This window comes from Neltuma alba, unplaced genomic scaffold (genome assembly GCF_004799145.2).
Source record: "Neltuma alba isolate B1F8T4 unplaced genomic scaffold, ASM479914v2 tig00007894_pilon, whole genome shotgun sequence".
NCBI classification, from domain to species: Eukaryota; Viridiplantae; Streptophyta; class Magnoliopsida; order Fabales; family Fabaceae; genus Neltuma; species Neltuma alba.
Genome location: NW_021634895.1, coordinates 1 through 14940, shown reverse-complemented (window position 1 = coordinate 14940; position 14940 = coordinate 1). Strand labels below are relative to the sequence as shown.

The window sequence follows — 14940 nt, the reverse complement described above, 5'->3', positions numbered from 1 at the left end:
AAGGGCTCTGATCAGGAAAGCGACAAATGTGGAAGAAAGACAAGTAAGTTTCACGAGTAGTGATGGATAAAGGAGTGAATGGAACAGCAGCAAGTTGACAAAGTGAAGCAGTGAAGATTCGTTCTTTAATTTGTTTTCTTCTGGGCGCGAGATCGATGAAATGAAGGTCACAGATTATGGTCCGCATGCATGCTCATCCCTAAGACTCTGGTGTTTGGGGATGGGCCCATCCTTTTTTTTTTTTTGAATTTTTATTTTTCTTATTTATTTGGATTAAGTTGTATCTAATTCTAAAATATTCTTTAGCAATAGCCAGTATCCCATATTGATTAACTTTTAGTATATTCAATACCCTAAAATGTTTTTTAGTAGTATCTAGTATCCTGATTTATTAATTTTTACTATATTCAGCATTCTAAAATACTTTTTCAGTAGTGCCCAATATTCCAAATTAATAAATTTTTAGTGAATCTAGCATTTTGAAGTATTGTTTCAGTAAAACCTAGCATTATAAACTGAATAATTTTTAGCCCATCCATCATCTTAAAGTCTTCTTTCAGTAGCACTCACTAACTAAAAAAAATACTCTAAATGCACTAAAAATTAATTAAATTATGATGTTGGGTGCTACCCAAAAAAATTCTATGGACGCTCTAAATATCTATGGTTTAACTAGATTTTCATTAATATATATTGAAATTAATCAAATATTCATAACACATTTTCCAACTTATATTTGGGGCTTAGCCGCTGGACATGCATGGTTTGTATAATCGTATGATATAACAAATATTCACGGCAAGAAAGTTATGAAGATTCTCTAGCATATCCTTGTGTTTTCAAAATATATATTAATGATTAAAAATGATTCAAGCTCATGCATAATTCAAAACATAATTAATTATCTAAAGAACAATAAATCTAAGATTTTTTTTTTTTGGAAAAATCCAGTTCTACCCAGTCAGCAAATACATGCAACTCATCGGTTAAAGATGCGTTGTTATATATAAAGAAATTTGTAAAGATGGATGCGTTTTAGACTGGATGAAAGCGACGAACGTGGAAAAAAGGAAAGTAGGTTTCACGAGCAGTGATGAATCAAGGAGCGAATCAAATTGCAGCAAGTTGACGAGGTCAAGCAGTGAGGATCAGTCTTTCCTCTTTTTTTTTTTTTTTGCCCTTCCCGGGCGTGAGATCTTCTCAGAGTTAGATCATCCAACAGTTCAATGAAATGGAAGTCACTGATGTAGGCTATGGTTGTCTCTGATGATTTTAAGTTGCATTCATTCCCATATGTATGTGTGTTAAGAACGTTGTATAATTATATTTCTGATGCAACAAATAATTTCGTTATGTTATTATTTTGTATCTGCATATTTGAGTAATTATTAAATGGAAGAAAAATTGTAATTATCTTTTACTTATGTTATTCGTCACTGCCAGAAATATAGAAGACATGATTAAAATAAAATAAAATTTATTTTTATTAACATTTTTGTTGATCTTTTTCTTCTTAACAAAGCACTCTGCTTATTCTGCACGATGATAATTAGCCTGACCAAGACTGCTTTTTCATCAGTGTGTGTGTGTGTCTATATATATATATATATATATATATATATATATATTTATATATATATATATTCATGTTCAATTGGGGTCGCATCTTTCCCTCTGATTTCAAATTTCATCTTCCATAAGTTGTGAAGCACAAATAGCACATGACTTCATATATGACGCTTTATGTCCAAATAAGTTGGTTTTGGTGGACAAATCAAAGCACTGCATGTTTCGTGGAATTGAGGTGCTAGCAAACACATCATATTTATTAAATATACATATTTTAAGAATTAAGTAGTATAAACTAATATTTAATAAGGGATAAAAGGATAATGAAAAAAAATTAAGGAAAAATGACTAGTAAAAAACCTAGGAAATGTAAAATACTCCAAAAGGTACATGAATGAACATAATCCCAGAAAAATGCGAAATTCGAATTAGTCATTTTTTCGAAAATAAATGACATGCTTTATAATTAGGAAAAAAAAATCTTTTACTCTCCATCTTATAAATTGTATTAGTGATTCCCAAAACTTTATTTTAGGTTTGTTGGCAAATAAGAAATGTCAGTCTTTAAAAAAAAAAAAACCATTTGAATGACATTTATGAGACTGTGGATCCATTCATGCAGGAAAGTATAACGCCACAGTGCTTAGAGGCATACACAGAGTCTTTGATGGATTCGCTAAGCAATGCAGAGAAGACAAAGCCTGTGGGGACTCTAAATGAGGAGATTACTGTTGAAGAAGGATAATTATACAATGGGTGAGATAAAATAATTAACTGTCAGTATTAATCGTAATCGTGAACGTGGTAAGAATTCCACTTGCGGAATGAAGGAACTGGAGTGTAGTACTTTTCCGGTTCTTAATATTAGATCTAATTAATTAATTTAAGTAGATTAAGAATGTTAGTTAAATTAGTTAATATGATATATTTTTTCTAAAACACCCTAAACATCTTCCTTAATTTCTTCCCTCCATCTCCTACTTGATTATTATTGGAAAAATATCAATAGAATTAATTTGAAAAAAAATTGATAAATATGTGAAATAAATCTTATATATAGGGCTAACATTAATTCCATAATTAGCTCCTGTATTAAAGATAAGAGGAGTGTGTGTGTGTGTATATATATGTCTATCACGGCATCAAGGGTTAAAAGCTTGACGTTTAGTTGGTTGAAGTGATGTTGCTTGAAGTATTGTGGGGGTGTTTGAAATCAGCAAAAAGCACTTTTAAAAAAATATTTTCACATAAATTGAGACAAAATTATTTTCATACACTTGCTTCATATACAATAAAATTATTTTTAAAATTATTGTTTGGTTCCTATCTAAACTCACCACACATCGAATATATGCCAAATCTATATATCTTTGGAGGTTTCACTATCTCCAAATCTATCACACTTCCAAGAAAGTGGCAGAGCACAAGTTTGATGCAATGTATTGAAAAACGAGTGGCGATGAATATTTCGAATTTGAGATTATCTGAAGAAGAGAACGTAATACCCAGGGATGTCTAGGTCTTCCATATGGACGAAGGTGACAGATTTTATTGATATTGCTTGACGAATTCCATGGAATGCCCAAACTTGAAGGCAAAGGGCTCTATCGGGGAATGGGACAAACGTGGAACAATATGTGAAGTAGCTTAGAGCCTATTTCGATTCATCATGAAAGAAAATGAACTTCTAGGAAAAAGCCACGCAAAAGTTAAGATAATTAATTTTTATTTTGTCTGACTTTTTCTAACATGAATTAGGGTAAAAATCAATTATTATAATGTGATTTATATTTGAATTGACTTTTATAAAAGCCACAAAAAATTTAGGATGTATTTGGACTAGTGATGCCAATTAATTTTTCAACAAGGGATTTATCTCCAATTTTCTCAATAAAAAATTTGATATGCATAAATATTTTCTAAATGAGCGCTCATTAAAGTTTATATATTATTTTTATAATTAAAATATGAATATTTTTATCCATTTTAATTAAATCATATTATATTGCACAAGGAAATGCAAAGAGATTGAGGGTTTGTTTTTCAATCATATTAACATTTTTTTAAGTTACAGAGATGCCATGTCATCCTTGTAAATCTTACGGGACAATTTCTATTGATAACTTAATGGCAAAATTAACCACAGAGGGGTTTAATGTCTATAATTCATAGTATTGAAAACCGGATTGGCTTCTGAACCGGTCAAGATAGTAAGTTAGGAGTTAGTAAGTCAAATCGGAGTCAAATTAGGAGTAAAACCAGTAAGAAATAAAAAAATTAAAAATTAATTCAAATTCTCGTCATGCCATTCAAAAAACTAAATATCAATTTAATACTTAGAATTTCTAACAAATTAATTATATACTTATATTTTCTTTCTATTTTTCCTACAATTCCCTTGACACATTGACATCATAGTATCATATTATTAAAATCACTAAATATTCATTCAAGCAAAATATCAAAATAGATTTATGACAACAAAATATTCCTATATACAATTCCTTAGTCCCTAATTAATAATTTTTAGCATTAAAAGGATTTTTAAAAAAAATAATCGGGTTAACCTACCAAGCCGGTCAGGTTAGCCGAGTTTCTCCCAGGTTGACCGAGTTACAACAAGTCACACCAGGTTGACCCATCTACCAGTTATTGCAGCCGACCAGACCCACCGGGTGAACAGTTTCCTGTCTAGCCTGGCTTGTCTAGTCCGGTTTTTAAGACTATGCTAAAATTAAAATGTCAAGAAGATTATATGCAACTTACTTGAAATTCAGGAGAGTTTTATATATTTTAACAGCTAAAGTATATATTTGGTCCTTTAACTTTGTACAAAATTTCAATTTGGTCCTTTTATTTTCAATAGTATATTTTTAATCCTTTAGCCCTAACATTTTAAAAAACAAATGATGACATCTATTACTATTATAAGGGAGGGGTCTCTGTAAGGATATTTAGAAGTGCAACAAGTGATGCAACGAGGAGGGAGATAAATACCTTAATTTTTTTAACTGTTTTTAAATAATAAGTCCTCTCTTTTACAATTTAATAAATTAGTTAATATTTGTTTGTTAACTGCAAATTTCAATTACCCCACGTTGTTCCTAAATATTTTGATTTGGCTAGGCTTTTCTGAAAATTGTGATTGTTGACAACTTAAAAAAATTGATTTAGCGTGTTTTATTTTGGCAGTTTCCACTTTGCATATTTTTTGGTTTTCAAATTTTGTTCTAATATTAAAAGTAGAGTACAAAGTATTTTAATTTATAGATTATTTTTGGGACAATCTAAATATGTTTAGATTTTGCGATTGTCTCCGATGAACATGTCTAGCATTATATTTGAAATCTATCTATCTATCTATCTATCTATCTACCTATCTATCTATTAATCTATTAAAAATAGAGTACAAAATAGGAGTTGCTGGCTGCCCGACAAGTGGCATCAACAATTTGTAAATAATTAATCTATTAAAAATAGAGCACAAAGTAGGAGTTGCTGGCTACCCGACAAGTGGCGTCACCAATGTGTAAATAAATGGTCCTCATTTTTAAATTTTTGTAAAAGCCGCGTTTCTACTCATTTCCCCCTATTTATGCATTTACATTTCTACCCATGTTATCCTATTCATGTGTTTTTATTTTTTATTTTAGGCAAATTATTTATTAAAAAAAAGGTACTTATAAAATTTAAAATTTAAAACATGATCTAACTCACAATTATTTGATAGTTGGTTACAAAGCAGGAGTTGGTTGCAGGCCAACATGTGAATTTTGATCACTAGAACACATTATTCCGAATCTTACAGCTTTGTTATGTGCAGTTTTTTTTAAATTCCAATAGAGAAATATTTCTAGTTTGAAATTAAATTCAATAATCTCAACAACCAAAAAGGCTCTTAATCTTTCAAATTTTAAATTAAAATTAATAGTTCATAAAAAGTGGTTCTTCGTCCCCCAATTAAATCATTTTGAATTTACAAATATATTTATAAAATTAAAAAAAATAATTGAATAGACTTATATGCCCATGTTGTTACGTCTTTGGGAGAAATTTTCTGAGATTGGTTAGTTTTTTAGATTTCAAATCAATATTTCATATTTTAAATTCAAATTAATATAAATCTTTAAAATGGAAATGAACTTTTACAACATTCAGCTTCATCAACAATCAATAATCTTCTATAGCATGCCATGTGACAAGCTGTAATCTTAGATAAATAGAGGATTTTTTAATTAGAAAAATAAAATAGGAAAAATGAAAATAAGAGCAATGCCTGCTGTTATTCCATATCTTGAGGCTTTGTTTGCACAGATTTTTTAATTGAAAGTGAAAATTGGGAGGAATTTCTAATGTTGTGAGTTTTGATCATTACACCCACATTGCTTCGTATTCAAATTTTCTAATTTCAAATTATTATATCATATTTTAAATAAAATTTAATTAATAACTCAAATTTTAAATTTAAATTAATATTTTAATTTTTCAATTAAAATTAACATTTCACAGACAGTGGCTATTGTTTGGATTAATTAATGGGTTAAAATAAAATTTCAGCGGCTGTTGCTCATGAGTACATGTCAACCAGACCTTCCCAATTTGCATACTTTTTGGTTTTCCAATTTTGTATTTGGCAATTATATTGTGGCAGTTTCCACCTTATCGTAAGGTTTGCAGCAATCAGCCTTTTTGACGGTAACAGCCCATGGCCATAGGTGTGAGTTCGATGACGGTCGCAGGTAGTGGGCTTGATTGTGCATGTGAGTTTGTGGCTATATATATATGTGGTGGTTTAAGGTAATTTTTTAGGCAATTTGCTCAGTCTCCACCTCTCTAACTTTATGTAGTCAATAATGAAAGCACCAAATTTTAATTCCATTGATCTGGGTATAGAAGATTTGTTTTGAGTTTGAAGGAGGAAATCTCTTCTCGGTTTGAAATCCCAGTATGCACTTTTCTTTTCCCTTCTAAGTTCTTGACCTAACCCATCATTAGCTCTTTCAAATCAACAAGTTCCCATCCAACCAAAAAAAATATCAACAAGTTCATAGGTGAAAGGCCTTCTTTTGTTTATTGGGCTGTTAGCTTCCTTCTTCTTGGTAAATTGGGTTATGCTTATGCGTCTACAAGATGAAGCAATCCATCGTATCACTGAGTTATCAGGAAATTCATCTGCTGATTCCACTTTGATTTCCATTCAGGTATGTGCTTGATTAGTATTGTAGATTTTTAATTCTAAAAACTTTCTTCTTTTGTCCCTTTCTATTTCAATTTTTTCTACCATGCACCTCGAAGTGAAGCATAAATAGTTGTATACATTTAATTCTGAAAAATAGAAAAAGGATGGACCTAGTGCACAATGATCCTTTGGAAGTTGCCTTCGACAGAGTACTATGAATTTATATCTACTGCAGTCATTGTGAGATTTTATAACTATAAGAAATCTATCTTTTATCAATCAGTTGCCTCTGTCCAAGATTCATATACTGATGCTTGTCATTTTCTATAGGTGAAAGATTTAATGAGATAGTTAGAAGTCCTTACTTGGCTCCTGAGGTACTAAAACAAAACTAGCCCTATTGGGCACATTAGATTTGTCTTGTAAATGGTGTATTTTAACTCACGACAATTGAATTTTTAATGGATGAGAATTAAATTTTAAGTCTCTATGGATATGCTGTTAGAAGAAAATAAATGCTTGTCTTCAAATGGCTTCAACATGGTCAGAAAAGAGTAGTCTATTTGCTTCCCAAGTAATAAATATATCTGGTCTATGCCATTTGCCTGTATTGTCAAAATGAAGACTAAAGCAAAAACCTACACTGAATTTTTGCTAAGGGGTTTGCTAGATAAGAGTCAGATTTGTTTGGTAAATCAACAACATTTACTGACTTCTATGCTCCTAATTTGGTCACTGTGCTTGCTTTGGTCTCAAGTTGTGACTAAATGGGTGCTTTTGAGCTTAGAAAATAGCTTCATACTTATGTCATTACCAATATGGTCTGCTGCTTGATCATAGTTCTACGTCTTTCTCAACGTCTTAGAGCTAAATGCTGTACTACAACTAACCATTTAGTTTTGTGTGGATCCAACTGAAAATATAAATATTATCAAATCAAGGATTTAAATTGATTTTTTATTTGAGTTATCATCCTTCCATCTATCAGGTTTTTTTTTCTTTCCAACAATTATTGCATGTAAAAAAAAGAAGATAAAAAGTGCCAGTTGTAAAACTTTTTATCTGCCTTGAATATACCCCACGCAATTGCATGAACATTGAACTAGTTAAGATATTAAATGTTGATAAAATCTTCTCAAATGCTAACATATTGAGTTTAATTTTCAAAACATCTATGATTGTTACAAAAAATATCATCGAATCCTAATGATTTTAGGGTTAAAGGACCAAATATATGCTTTTTAAAGTTAAGAGACTAAATTAAAACCTTGTACAAAGTTAAAAGACCAAATACATATTTTAGCATATTTTAACCAATTAGAAATAGCTTATAAATAGGATAGAATTAGTAATTGTGTAATATTTGCTATAGAATAAAGGTTAAATATGTGAATAAAGATTGGCCAAGCACTTTAACCTCAAAGCTTTTGACTCAACAGAGATTAGTCTCAAGCCTAAGGTAGCTTGACAATACTCTGAGTTGTACCAAAAAAATAATAAAATTGGACAAGGGCTAATTTTTCTGGCCAAACAGTAACCTCTAACTATTTTTATTTGAATTTTCAAGAAAATTAGTTCTTATTTTTTTCAAAAATTAGATTTAAAATGATTTACTTCATTTTTGGGGAAATAATCCTCTCCATATACTCTTTAAATTCGAAAAATAATAATTCATAATTTTTACTTAACTTTTCTAAACCTTTATATAATTTTAATAATTATATTCACATTTATCTCTTTAAAATTTCACCCAAAAATAGGTATTTTAGCCAAACAAATTCTTTATTTAAATAATTTCTTCCGGCCTTAAAATTATCCTGGATATCCCTTTTCTATTTTTCAGGAATTTTGTTTGAATTTTCTCAAATTTTCGGGAATTGTTTCATAATTACACTTTTGGCCTAATATGTTTCTTATTTATGCTTGTGTCCCTAAACTTCTGTCATAATTACACCATTTGGCTCAATTATTTTTTCCGCCTATCCTGGCTTACATGGTCTCTAAATTCTTCCTTTCCCTTGACGAGTTCATACATGTTATTTTTCCTTTTTTTTCAATACTTAATCAATATGTAAAAAGAAAAATCTGACAAAAAGAAATTTAAAATTGCTAAATTTTAAATACAATTTTTTTACAAAAATAAAATGTTTACAAGCAAAGTATTATCAAAACCTATTAAAGTTTAAGAACCAAACTTAATTTAAAATTTAGTAATTTTAAGTTTTTTTGGGTGAGATTCTCCTTACATAAAACTACACTACATGTTTATATAAAAAAATTACTATGTCTGTATTTTTTGTATATATTCAAACTAAAAGAAAAATATTACGATATATATATATATTATATATAGCTTTATGCGTTGAAGTCATTTGAAAATAATAATGACGCTGGTGATGATGAAGTAATTTCCATCAGTAAGCATCAACGAACTTGGCAAAACAATCCCTTACAACACCGTTCGCCTCGCTCGCTCAGAATTCTCCTACCGGTTTCATGTGAAACCGATGGCCAGAAGTTTATTCGCTTTTATTTTTACCCATCTTCTACGGCTACGACTTCCTTTGTGGCCACTCTTTCTTGTCCGTCAGAGCAGGATCGCACACTCTTATGCAAGACTTCAATGCTTCAACGACCGCTGATGTCGCTGGCCAAGAAACCATTTTACGAGAGTATTGCATCAACGTTGGTAAAAATGTTGGAAGAGAGAGAAACTAATCATATGTTTGTTGTGGTGGAGGAGAAGGACGGAAAAGAAGGGAAATTTTTTTTAATGAGTTTGATTTAAAAAATAGAAAAAGTAGGGTTTTAAAATTTTAATAAAGATAAAATAAAAAATAAAAAATTAATTAAAAGTTTTTAATCTTATTTTTCTAAGTTTTTAAAATAAACCCATTAAAATTTTTTTCACCTTCTTTCCATTTTTTCTCTCGTATCAAACAGACCCTACTGATGGAGAGAAAAAATATTAAATATAAATTTTAGTGACACCCCTGATCTTTTATGGGACCGCATTCCGTGGTCATAGGCTGATGAGCATGGTGTGCTCAACACTCAAAACGCTTAGCAGTGGATGACGTTAGTTTTTTTTTTTTTCCCTCTCCTTGTTCATCACAAAAAAATATACAATTTTTCGGTTTTTAATATAAAAGCTTATTTGATTTTTGTTTTGATCCTGAATATAAGATTCTAATTCACTTTATTTCTCATGTTTATTCATTTTTTCTCAAAGTAGTCATTATAATAATAGTGGTTTTAGCCAATACATTTGATTAGCAAGGATATTTTAGAAAAAATAATACATATTTATTATAAATAATTAATTTAACTAGTTTTTTAATCTACTCTTATATTAAGGTCCAAAGGTAATATATATTAAAATTATTTTTAGATTAAGTTTCATCCAATATTCTAAAATATTTTTTCATGTGTATTCAATAAAAATATTAGATGTATCTAAAAAATATTTTAAATGTGGATGAATCACAAAATATTTTAGGATACTAGATGTATTTGACAAAATATTTCAGGGTAATGGATGATTGCCTAAAAAATAATTTAAAGTACTAATTTAAGATGAGTAGATTAAAAATAATTTAAGGTATTGGATAATTGCATCAGAAAATACTTTAAGATATGTGACAATATGAAAAATATATTTCAACATGCTAGTGAAATGCAATACTTTAGAATAACGAAGATACATGAAAAACAATATTTTAAAGTACTAAATAAAACTCAAACCAAAAATAATTTTTATGCACACATTTTTTTTAATAAGAAAAGTAAAAAGGTGGGGAGCCCAAAAAACTCTGTGCTCAATGCTCACCAGGCTGATGAGCACGGAACGCGGACGCTATCTGTTATTGCGCTGATGCCATGTGATACTAAATCTATTTAAGTTGGTTTTGTAGATCATAATGACGTGGCACTCCGGAGCATGCAAGAATTCCTCAATGATTTTTGGATTTTTGCCCCCTTTTCACCAACCATCTTTTCCTTCTTTCCCGAAATCAGAGTTGCCAACTTGCCATTGTTGAATGAGTTGACTGCTGTACCGCAAAATGATATGCTAATTACACGTGTGATTATACAAGAGTTTTACTTTTCACAATACCCATTAACGCAACTGTAATTATAATGTTTTAAAAAAATATATACACAAGAATTATTGTGGACGCTTGAAAGCAACTATCTTCTTGACATTGTATGTGGATTACAAGATGGCTTCTTCGCTGTAACTGCTGTCGGCAGCTTGAACGAGAACGTTCTCTTCAGTATGACTAACGGTTACCCGCCAACAACAGCCAGATTTTTCCTCTTACTCTTTCGAATCCATTTCACTATCTGCGTATCCTACAATCCTGTTGATCACTTCGCAATCAGCTGCGGTAGCTCCGACAATTCTCCTCCTTCAGATGGCCGGAACTGGACCGCAGACTCCGGACGATTCTCTCTGATCAAACTCTACGACAGCTACAAGTCATCAGTAAGCACCAACTCACTTGTCAAAACAATCCCTTACAACACCGCACGCTTCTCTCTCTCCGAATTCTCCTACTTCCTTCCTGTAAGAACCAACGGCCAGAAGTTTATTCGCCTTTATTTTTACCCATCTTCCCACGCCTGCAACCTCCTTCGCTCCGACTCGTTCTTCTCCGTCACAGTTGGATCTCATACTCTTTTGAAAGACTTCAATGCTTCAATTACTGCTGATGCCGCCGGCAAAAAAACCATTTTACTAGAGTACTGCGTCCATATTGGTGACCCTAGTGGGGGCCTTAACATAACTTTCACGCCCAACCCATCTCATCAAAACTCCTATGCTTTCGTCAACGGCATCGAGGTTGTCTCTATGCCCACCTTTCTTTATTATACAAACCTAAGCAACTCGCAGGGGATTTTTATACAGTATCCGGTCACCAATGACAGTGCTCTCCAGACTGCATACAGAATCAATGTTGGTGGGAGGCAGATCCCTCCCGAGAATGATACTGGTATGTTTCGGAGGTGGGACCTGGATAAGGCCTACTTGAAGAGGGAGAGGCCACGGAGTGTTTCAGCAGGACATGGTTTAAAGCCAATTTACACAGGTGAACCAAGTTATTTTGCACCTGATGAAGTATACATGACTGCCCGAAACTATGGGACGAAAGAAACGTCCAAATTTAATGTGACTTGGGAATTCGAAGTTGACTTGGGGTTCATTTATATGGTGAGATTGCATTTTTGTGAGTTCGATGAAAACATTGAAAAAGTTGGAGACAGAGTTTTCCAAATCTTCATAAATGATGCTTTGGTGGAGGCTGTCGCTGAGGTAATGTGGTGGACTCAGAGTCAGAGAAATGTTCCTGTACATAGGGACTATGAGATGTGGATGCCAAAGGATGGAAGCTCAAAGAAGCTAAATATTTCAATTAAGTTGCAACCAGAACCTACTGCAAGGAGCACAATGGTATTGAAATTCTTAAGATAAGTGACTTCAACAACAACCTCGGAGGTCCCAATCCCGATCAACCTCCTTCTCCCTCATTCCTTCCGAAGGCATCTAACCATAATGCACAGAAAAGGAGAGTAATTTCCATACTCGTGGGGTCAGCTTCCGGCTTCATTGTGCTATCTCTCATTGTTTTACTCACTTATCGTCGATTCGCTAGGGCTGCAATCAGTGAAGGGAATTCCAAGTGGAGACCGAAACCACTACCAACGTCAGAAATGAACAAATCCTCATTGTTATCATCCGATCTGTGTCGTTGCTTTTCAATTAGGGAGGTAAAAGCAGCCACTAATAATTTTGATGATAGCTTAATTATAGGTGTTGGAGGGTTTGGTAATGTCTATAAAGGCCAAATTGACAATGGTTCAGTGTTGTGGCAATCAAACGGCTCAAAGAAGGTTCACAACAAGGGCTCAAAGAGTTCCAAACTGAGATTGAAATGCTCTCTCAACTTCGACACCATCATTTAGGTGTCTCTATCGATTATAGCACGGATGGCAACGAGATGATCCTTGTCTACGAGTTCATGGCTCGTGGGACCCTACGTGACCATCTCTACGAGTCTGATCAGTGCCCACTTTCTTGGCAACAAAGGATGGAGATTTCTCTGGGTGCAGCACGTGGACTGCACTATTTACATACAGGTGCGAAGCACGCTATCATTCACCGTGACATCAAGTCAACAAATATCTTGATAGATGAGAATTGGATGGCCAAGATTTCAGATTTCGGACTCTCTAAAATAGGACCCTCAGGAATCACGAGGTCCAACATTAACATAAGCACAGTAGTAAAAGGAAGCATTGGATATTTGGATCCAGAGTATTACATGTGTCAAAGATTGACGGAGAAGTCAGATGTGTACTCCTTTGGAGTGGTCCTTCTGGAGGTATTGTGTGGGAGGCCTCCTATCATTCGTGCAGTGGAGAGGCAGCAACAAAACATTGTAGAGTGGGTTCGAAGATGTGTTGATGAGAATAAGATTTATGAGACGGTGGACCCATTCATCAAGGAAAGTATAACGCCAGAAAGCTTAAGGGAATACACAAAGATTGCTTTAGAGTGCTTAGCTGATGATGGGAATGAACGGCCATCCATGGGTGATGTGATGTTGGGCCTCGAGTCTGTGATGGAGATACTGAACAGAGCCAAGAAAGCAGAGCTTGGCGGAGCTCTGAATGAAGAGATTACTTTTGACGAAGGGTAGGCTTTCAATGGCTAGTGGCCATTTACAACCTCGTGTGGTCCTTCAGTGTTCGCCAATATCTAAGGTATTGATTGCATGCCCCATCACTACAATATCGTTTTGTTTTTAGTGAATCTTCCAAGCAAGTTGCGAAGCGCAATTGTAATCGAACAAAAGGCACTTGTTGCCTGCATAATTATAGTTTTAAATGGGGAATATTTCAAAAAAGTAATTTTTGAATTTCAAAATCCTTAAAGATCACATGAATTTAACAAATTCTAAATTTGTCATGATGATTAAATTTGTATTTTGAAATGTTTGTAAATTTATAATTTTATTTTAAGATTTTTTTAAAGTCCCCCTCACTAGTTGGTTGGTGGGCTGTCAACAACCCATGCTAGAGTTTAGGTGGGCCATTAGGCACTAAAGTTCAGTGATTGGCAACTCTTTTTTTTTTTGAATTTTTTCAATATGTAATGTGATTGATAACTTTATAACAATTTCACAACTTCATTAACACAATTAAACACGTATTTTTTTAGGTTTTTAAATTTTCATTTTTTAAAACATTTGTAATATGATTAGCAACTCTTATGATGATATTTAAACTTCCTTAACTCTATTAACCATATGTTTTTTTTTTCTAGATTTTTAGGCTAGGATTTTTTTCAACATTTATATGTGAATGACAACTCTTATAATAATATTCACAACTCTATTAATATCATTAGCTTGTTTATATGATAGGGCATAGCTATACAATATAATTTGGTTGAAAGGAATCAAGGTAGGGATCTTTGAAAATATTGTGTCTGTATTCATAGTCTTTTTATTTTTCATGCGCATTAGCTAGACTGTCTAGGTAATTAGTTTGGATGAGCGCTCTAATCTTATCAGATCTTAATCGTTTAGATCTAATAACATTGAGATTTAAAATTTTTTATTAATATAAAAAATTATTCTTTAAAAAATAATAGTTAAGATATTGTCTTTATTTTAGATTCCATACTTGTTAAAATAGTTTAAATAAAAAATAAAATAAAATCTGAATAGCTCAAATCATATTTGTACGGTTCAAATCTGATAAATTTGAAGTGTTCAACGTGATAAACATCCAAACTAGGTCTGACCATCGAACGGCATTTAACCCGCTTTGATGTCTGTTGTACATGAAATATAATACTCCTCTGGTTCTAAATATAAGACCTTATACACACACTAGTATAAGGGTCTTACATTTAGGACCGGAGGAGTACTACACATTGATATCCCTCTAATGAATATTTGATTTATAGGTACCACTCTGAGTCATTTGCATGCCGAAATTCCACCTGTGTGCGCTTTACAACTCGTATGGAAAGGTGCATTCAGTTTGGAAAAAGCAATGGCGCATACGATGACGGGCTCCGAAAATAAATGTAAAAGCGGTCCATCTAGAGCTACCCCTGAAAGTGTACAACTGCGTATTACACACACACACACACACATTCTGATCTCTAAGAATATATA

General features: G+C 32.4%; 1 pseudogene; it reads left to right on the top strand.

Annotated features, from left to right (window-relative positions):
- The first annotated feature begins 11027 nt into the window (after positions 1-11027).
- On the top strand, positions 11028-13671 carry LOC114753382 (receptor-like protein kinase FERONIA; annotated as a pseudogene).
- Positions 13672-14940: the final 1269 nt, after the last annotated feature.